This window comes from Giraffa tippelskirchi, chromosome 9, assembly GCF_054371585.1.
Source record: "Giraffa tippelskirchi isolate mGirTip1 chromosome 9, T2T-mGirTip1v1.2.pri, whole genome shotgun sequence".
Taxonomy (NCBI): domain Eukaryota; kingdom Metazoa; phylum Chordata; class Mammalia; order Artiodactyla; family Giraffidae; genus Giraffa; species Giraffa tippelskirchi.
The window spans coordinates 152,251,581-152,260,147 of NC_137283.1; positions in this window are offsets into that span (position 1 = coordinate 152,251,581).

Here is an 8,567-nt window from a genome sequence, read left to right on the forward strand (position 1 = left end):
AACTCTCACATCCATACATGACCACTGGAAAAACCATAGCCTTGACTAGACGGACTTTTGTTGGCAAAGTAATGTCTCTGCTTTTAAATATGCTATCTAGGTTGGCCATAACCTTCCTTCCAAGGAGTAAGCATCTTTTAATTTCATGGCTGCAGTCACCATCATCAGTGATTCTGGAGCCCAAAAAAATAAAGTCTGACACTGTTTCCACTGTTTCCCCATCTATTTCCCATGGAGTGATGGGACCAGATGCCATGATCTTAGTTTTCTGAATGTTGAGCTTTAAGCCAACTTTTTCACTCTCCTCCTTCACCTTCATCAAGAGGCTCTTTAGTTCTTCTTCACTTTCTGCCATAATGGTGGTGTCATCCACATATCTGAGGTTATTGATATTTCTCCCGGCAATCTTCATTCCCGCTTGTGTTTCTTCCAGCCCAGCGTTTCTCATGATGTACTCTGCATATAAGTTAAATAAGCAGGGTGACAATATACAGCCGTGACGTACTCCTTTTCCTATTTGGAACCAGTCTGTTGTTTCATGTCCAGTTCTAACTGTTGCTTCCTGACCTGCATACAGGTTTCACAAGAAACAGGTCAGATGGTCTGGTATTCCCATCTCTTTCAGAATTTTGCACAGTTTATTGTGATCCACACAGTCAAAGGCTTTGGCATAGTCAATAAAGCAGAAATAGATGTTTTTCTGGAAGTCTCTTGCTTTTTCGATGATCCAGTGGATATTGGCAATTTGATCTCTGGTTCCTCTGCCTTTTCTAAAACCAGCTTGAACATCTGGAAGTTCACGGTTCACGTATTGCTGAAGCCTGGCTTGGAGAATTTTGAGCATTACTTTACTAGCATGTGAGATGAGTGCAATTGTGCGGTAGTTTGAGCATTCTTTGGCATTGCCTTTCTTTGGGTTTGGAACGAAAACTGACCCTTTCCAGTCCTGTGGCCACTGCTGAGTTTTCCAAATTTGCTGGCATATCGAGTGCAGCACTTTCACAGCATCACCTTTGAGGATTTGAAATAGCTCAACAGGAATTCCATCACCTCCACTAGCTTTGTTCGTAGTGATGCTTTCTAAGGCCCACTTGACTTCACATTCCAGGATGTCTGGCTCTAGGTGAGTGATCACACCATCTTGATTATCTGGGTCGTGAAGATCTTTTTTGTACAGTTCTTCTGTGTATTCTTGCCATCTCTTCTTAATATCTTCTGCTTCTGTTAGGTCCATACCATTTCTGTCCTTTATCGAGCCTATCTTTGCATCAAATGTTCCTTTGGTATCTCTAATTTTCTTGAAGAGATCTCTAGTCTTTCCCATTTTGTTGTTTTCCTCTATTTCTTTGCACTGATCGCTGAGGAAGGCTTTCTTATCTCTCCTTGCTATTCTTTGGAACTCTGCGTTCAGATGGGAATATCTTTCCTTTTCTCCTTTGCTTTTCGCTTCTCTTCTCTTCCCAGCTATCTGTAAGGCCTCCTCAGACAGCCATTTTGCTTTTTTGCATTTCTTTTCCATGGTGATTGTCTTGATCCCTGTCTCCTGTACAATGTCACGAACCTCTGTCCATAGTTCATCAGGCACTCTGTCCATCAGGTCTAGTCCCTTAAATCTATTTGTCACTTCCACTGTATACTCATAAGGGATTTGATCTAGGTCATACCTGAATGGTCTAGTGGTTTTCCCTACTTTCTTCAATTTAAGTCTGAATTTGGCAATAAGCAGTTCATGATCTGAGCCACAGTCTGCTCCTGGTCTTGTTTTTGCTGACTGTATAGAGCTTCTCCATCTTTGGCTGCAAAGAATATAATCAATCTGATTTTGGTGTTGACCATCTGGTGATGTCTGTGTGTAGAGTCTTCTCTTGTGTTGTTGGAATAGGGTGTTTGCTATTACCAATGCGTGACTAAAGGAACTGTATATATAAATTATATGAATTACAGGGCTAATTTTCTAATATGCAAAGAGTTCCTTGGAAATAGTATTAAAATGTTTTTTTTTAAAAAAGCTGCAGAAAAACAGAATAAACTGGAACAGTGGTCGGTCATACAACTTGGTCATGAAAATGCACATTTTACCAACAGCAAGCTGAGACTTCCTTGGCAGTCCAGTGGTTAAGACTTTGAATTACCAATGCAGGGACCATGGGTTCAGCCTCTGGTTGGGAAATTAAGATTCCACGTGTCACTGGGCACTGCCAAAAGATTAAGAAGGAAGAAGAGTGAAATAATAATAATAAAAAAAGAGCTAATGCTGCCTCAATCACACAATATTTTAGAAAATGGATAACATCTAGTCCAGATCTTTAGAACTTGTCTGCACAAGGGAATCACCCAGAGAGCTTTAAATAGACACTGATAGCTGGAGACCCATGATTTAACTTTTGGAGTGACGCCTGGGGTTCTACATTGTAAAAGTTCCCTCAAAGAGTGTAATGTACAGATTTTGAACATTAATAATTTGGAATGAATTCCAATAATTTGGAAGACACCGCTCTAGATTTAGGGAGGATCTCTAAAAAGGGTTCTGTTCTCTAATTTGGGTGGGATTATAAATCATTACCACTTTTCAGAACATAATCTGGCAGAATTTATTAAAATGTATTGAAGTTTAGAATATACATACCTTTTTGATTCAGTAATTCCACCTTGAAGAGTACATCTTGGGGAAACAAAAGCAGCATTATACAAAAGATGAGCATCATATACCTGCAAGCATGATTACCGCAGCATTGCTTAAATAGCAAAAATCTGGAAGGAAACAAAGGTTGAAAAAAAAGACTCTGAGATGTCCAATGCAGAGGAAATAGACACATATGTATTGATATGTCTGTGGAATATTGGTAAGTGAAAAATGCAAGTCACAGAATAATAAAAATAGATCCAGTTTTAAGAAACATATAGGTATGCTGTTTGAATAAGAAAATCAAAAGACATAAAAAAGTCACATCAAATTGGGAGATGATTAAGAGGGAGATAGAAAACTTAACTTTCCTTTAGAAAACAAGAGAACCTTTTGTCATTCAAATAGTTGTTCTTTTAAAACAGCCTTTAAAATAGACACACATAAAAAAAAGACAGAAATGGGATTTATTCTAAGGTATATTAAAACTTATAACAAAGTAGTATCCTCTACTATACTTAAGAATGAATTAATATTTATACTATTTATACCGTCTGTTAATATTATTAATTATATCTTATATTTCTATATAGTTGCATATATACATCATTACTACATTCAGTTATACCATATACTGCTCTGAATATAACTATATGCTGCTAATACAATTAACTGGATACTGCTAATATAATTAAGATGGCAATGGAAAAGTAGATCAAGAACACAAGACAGAGTCCAGAATAAAAAAATCCAGTTTTATATAGAAACCTATTATTGGATGAAGTTGACATTACGAGTTGGTGGGGGAGGTTGTTTATATAGCGTGGTGTTGTGGCAGCTGGTGAGAGTTAAAGGGTCTCAAGACAAGGAAATCCAGGGCAGTGGTGGCTTGGAAGCCCAGCTCTAGAGCCAACAGTGGGCAGAAGTTTCCAGGTGACTCTGATGCTGCTGATCTGGCACATAACGTTCAGTCGTGTCTGACTCTTTGCAACCCCATGGATTGTAGCCCGCCAGGCTTCTCTGTCCATGGGATTCTCCAGGCAAGAATAGTGGAGTGGGTTGCCATTCTCTTCTCCAGGGATCTTCCTGACCCAGAGATTGAACCCAGGTCTCCTGCATTACAGGCAGATTCTTTACCATTTGAGCTACAGAGAAGTCCTGCTGACCTGGACCACACTGGAAACACCACTGGCCTGGACAGACTGCTTGTAGCATGATGCATTCCTACAGTTTCTGGTCAACCTGTAAATCCCACAGGGAGGTGTGCCGTCGAGGGTGGGAGGTGCCCTGTGCCAGGTGGTTTGGGGTTGGGGGTAATGGTCTAGACCTGTCCTCAGTGTTGGCAGCTGTTTGGCAGCTTCATTTTCTGTGTCCAGCCACTCATTGCCTCAAGAACGTGTCCAGCAGGATTTAAGCCTGGGCTGGGAACGTGCATCTGTGAGGGCCTGATATGAGGATTCCTCTGAGAGATTTGGATTTCTTCTAGACCACCTATGGCATCAGATGAAGGCATCTGTGCAGCTGACCCAGGACTTTCTTCTCCTGATAGAACTGGGCTTTCTACATTCCATTATGATCCTGCTTCTGTGTTAGATAGGGAGGCTTCCCTGGTGGCTCAGACGGTAAAGCGTCTGCCTGCAATGTGGGAGACCCGGGTTCGATCCCTGGGTCAGGAAGATCCTCTGGAGAAGGATATGGCAACCCACTCCAGTACCCTTGCCTGGAAAATCCCATGGACAGAGGAGCCTGGTATGCTACAGTCCATGGGGTCGCAAAAAGTCGGACACGACTGAGCGACTTCACTTCTGTGTTAGATAACAGGGAAAAAAAAAAATGCATCTGAGTCCTTTTACTATGACCATATTTTAGAAAGATTATGTCCAAGTCCCACTGGCATCCTTAGTTCCCCAGATTAAATGTTCCTCATTGTTCGGCCTGTGTTACAGCATATCGCCCTGTTTTTCATTAGCCAATTTTCAACTTTCCAACTTCCTTAGCCTTCCAAGATGCTCCTGCCTGACCACAGAGCTCGAGCGAATTCCTCTGCTTCCCACCTTCTACCCAATAGCAGACAGAACTCCCCCTCCGTCTGAGAAGCCCTCAGCTGCCCTGCAGAGAACAGGCTCCCAGAAGCGCCCCCCGCAGATGTCCCCAGCTCCTTCATTTACTCATCTGAATGAGGAGGGTTCTTCCCTGAGTTGACGCCCCTCTGTGGTATTCCCAAATAGATTTCTGATGGATATTTTAAAACTCCGAGGGACAGGTCAGTGAGGAGCCAGAAACTGAAGAATAAAAGTCATTCCTTTTAGGTTTCATCATCTCTGGGTTACTTGAGGTACAACAATCAGTCACAATTATTACAATGTATTATTAAATCTAAAGTTGAAATGGCCACTCTCGGTGAAGCACCTTCTCTCACCACCCAAACTAGCATCGTAGTGCTGCATGTGACGAAGCCGAAAATTGCCTCTGTGTGCTTGCAAGCCACTCCACCTGCCTCCACGTCCACGGACTCTTTCAAGAACACATCCCTCTGTAACATCGCCTAGGTGACAAAGATGACAAAGGAGAGGAAACTGGTTGACAGAATCTGAAGACAGACTGAACCAGGCTTAATTTCCCATTTTTCTCCCAAATTAGAGATGCTTCTGTTTGGTTCCCTTCTAGTGTCCTCATTGATCCTAAATTTCAGGACAGAATCGGTGGAGGAAAATACAGATGCTCTTGTACGTCAAAGGCTCAGTGATGGCATTTTAACGGATAATGAAACAGGAAGGGATGAGGGCTCAGCTGAAACTTGACTCCGGAAGAGTTTGAAGCATCTTTGCCACCCACACCGGGCATTTGATACATACTTGTGATGTGAGTGTATGTTGCTATGCCTGGGGATTTTGGGTTCTATTCAGCATATCCTCTGAGACAGTTTTATTTCTGTCTAACTCCCTAGGGGCATGTTTGGTGATGGTGGACTGGTGGGTGGGGGCAGGGAACCCAGCTATTGGGATTGCTCTCTGGTCCATCGAGACCAGCTAGAGACCTTGCTTTTCTAGCCGTGATTGGCTCTCATAAATCTATTCCCTCCACCTCTCTTTGCTTTATGATCTCTTAAGCGGCTTGCCAATAAAATTTTGTAGCTCTAATTTCTTAATATTTGGCCCTAGGGCACGGGCTGTAAATCTGTCTACCCCCACCTGTTTCTGACAGTAAATCTCGGCCCTCGGCTTGCTGAACTGCCCATCCAAGACTTTTGAAGGCATCTCTTCTCAGTTCTTACAAAAACAAGGGAAGCTGAGCCGCCCTGTTTTCCAGGAGGCAACATTCCTGCTCCCTGGGCACAGTTTCCACAAAAACCTTTCACTTCTCCATGGACGTTTCAGTAAGTCACTACTTTTAGTTTCTCTTTATTTTTCCCCCTCTTCATCCTAGGTTTATGGGTTTTCTCTTCCCTCGGGTTTTCTAACATTTTCTGTTTGTGCAAATGTCATTACCAAGATATTATTAATCCCACCCTTCATCTCTTCACCATGCCCTTCCTAACTCATCACTCGGAGGGACATGACTCCCTACCTCTGGGCCACAGCGGGGCTCTGGACAACCCCGACTCTGGAAGTGAGAGCCTCTTTAACAGCCCTCAGTGTCCTTTTAGCCCCTTAATATTCTTCCAAAACCCCTTCCTCGTCCACAAAGCCTTTGTTGACCATCTCTCTCTCTGTTGCCAGGGAAGCTGCTGGTATAGGTGAGATGCTCCAAATGGTACCCTGTGTCCCTTCCCTCATTAGGAATGGAGACTATGTGAGCTCTAGACAGAAACCCTTGTCTTATCTGTGGCTGGCTCGGTCCTTGCTAGACTGTTCATGTTGCCATCTGGGGAAAGACAGCACCTCATGGTTTTAATGTCTACCCTCACAGGGGATTCCCACTTCTGTCCTGTTCCAATGTCCTTTTCTCTAAGTCTTGAAAATATTTAATAGAAATGCACATGATGCCTTCTGTTCAGTGTTTCACAGGGGTTTTAGAAAGGCAGAAATGGGACTTGAAGACTTGTCTTAGTCAAAGCTACATCACTTTCTCAGCCACATTTAAGATCTGATTCTTTGGTGATGGGAAATGTGTAGTTAAGTCAGTTCCTTGCCGTGTGGGGAAGTGGCTCTGAAGGCTCTGGGCTGGCCTCCCCCATGACTGACGCCTCCTTGGGTGGTGATTTCCATAACATGGCGACACATGTCTCTTCAAAGGCCAGACTGCTCTAGAAGCAAGCCCAGGACCTCCAGGTAGTCGGAACTGGGGTGACAGGGAAGTGAGGGAAGAGCCCGACTGAAGAGGGACCATCTCAGATGAGGGCACAGGGCATCCTTCAACTCCAGTGTCCACCGCTGCTCACAGCCTTTCTAGAAGCAGGAAGACAGAAATGAAGACAGTGTGTCTTCTTTAGAAAAGAACATCTCACCTCCGATCTGTTCCCTAAGCAGGAAAGAAGGAATAACCTGACAGTACAGAGCAGGAGTATGCCACGGGGAGTAAGTTCAGTCCAGGGAAGTCAGTCTAACAGTGATCTGCAAAGGCATTAGGGAGGTGGCTTGTGAACTGAGTCTTGTGAGGCAGGTAAGAATGAGTAGTGAGAACAAAAAGTTGGAGCTAAGATGGTATAGAGCAGGGCTTTTCAACAGTTAGGAGGACTTAAAAAAACAAAACAAAAAAACAAACGGGCTTCCCTCATAGCTCAGCTGGTAAAGAATCTGCCCGCAATGCAGGAGACCTGGGTTCAATCCCTGGGTTGGGAAGATCCCCTGGAGAAGGGAAAGGTTATCCACTCCAGTATTCTGGCCTGGAGAACTCCAAGGACTGTATAGTCCATGGGGTCGCAAACAGTCGGACACGACTGAGCGACTTTCACTTCACAGGGCTAAAAACCACCTCAGGCCTCTGTTTAAAATGTCAGCTCCCAGGCTGGATCCCCAGAGACTTAATTAGAAGGTCTGCTGTGAGCCCAGAAACCAGAAAGCCTAAAAAAATCTCTGAACCCCTAGGTAAGAAGGCACACAGGCTATGAACATTATGAAAACTATGGAAGGAAATTCCAGATAATTCTGAGTGTCTCAGTTGGGTTTAAATTCTCAGTTTAGAGCAGGATTTGTAAACTAAATGACTCCAGGAGTTAGGCTGGTAGAGGTAATGAGGGAGGCTCATAGGCCATTTGTGCAAGTGTAATAATAACTGTCTCCTCTTGTTCTTCAAAGGAAAGCGGTCACGTCACTCCAGCCATTACTGTCATGTGGGAATATGTGTCCAGGACATGTGAGCTTTCCACTTGCAAGAGAAGCCAGAAACTTGGATTTTAAATAAATCTTCCTCCTCTGATTACTCAATGGTGGATTAAATGACCATGAGCACCAAACAGCTCCATGAGAGTCACGAGTTGGCAAGATGAGATGGACAGAATAAAATCTGACTGTCTGAGGACTTGAATGATAAACTGAAATTCTATTTCCTCTGCTAGACGGTGACAACAAGATTCTGGAGCAAAGAAGGGATATGAATGGAAGCATGCTTTAGGGATATTCCCATGGTTTTCTGGTAAACCTGGGGATGGAGTGGAGAAGGGGCCTCAGTCAGGAGATCACAGGTGGTTCCTCCAATTGTTCAGGGAGAACAGAAAAGAAACGAGAATATGAAAGGTATGAAAGATGCTGGAAGGCACCTGGGAGACAGCTGGGAGATGTGACTGGCTGTGGAAGGAGAAGGGAGGAGTAATCCAGAGTTCTCTCTGTCTAAATAGGCACTATCTCTGTTCTTCCTTTTTTCCTTTTTTTAACATATGCTTATGTTTCAGCTTCATTTATTCTACAAAAAAAGATAATTTAGGTTGTATTCTGAGAAGCGCCTGCTTAATAGGGAAATTTAGAGTCATTTCTTTAGGGAGGAAAAAAAAAGCACAGACAAGATA